Here is a 401-nt window from a genome sequence, read left to right as displayed (position 1 = left end):
CAAAATGCTTCAACTTCTTTTTTCTATTATTCTCAGAAAGTACTTAAATATGCATGTAACACTTACTATTGCAAGGTATATAAAATTGCAATGCATCAATTTTTTTTTTAAGCAAGATACCACATTTTTGATACTTCAATGCAACTCTGAAAAGGTTAAATTTTTAAACAAAATAAAACAGCTCTTCTGCCACTCCTGAAGTTTTAGAAATTAACCTGATTTTATTTTACACTTCATTCTTTTTATTTGCTTTACTCTAACTGATAAGGGCAATGTAAAGAAAGTTAAAGCTATAAAAAAAATAAATGTATATAGAATGCCAAAGAAAGTTTAAAGAAAGCTAGAAACTCTGTGTTAACTACTAAAGAAATGTGTAAAGAAAGCTAATAAAATCTGTAAAA

Source organism: Penaeus monodon, chromosome 23 (assembly GCF_015228065.2).
Source record: "Penaeus monodon isolate SGIC_2016 chromosome 23, NSTDA_Pmon_1, whole genome shotgun sequence".
Taxonomy (NCBI): domain Eukaryota; kingdom Metazoa; phylum Arthropoda; class Malacostraca; order Decapoda; family Penaeidae; genus Penaeus; species Penaeus monodon.
The sequence above is the reverse complement of the archived record's forward strand: the minus strand, read 5'-3'. Positions refer to the sequence as shown.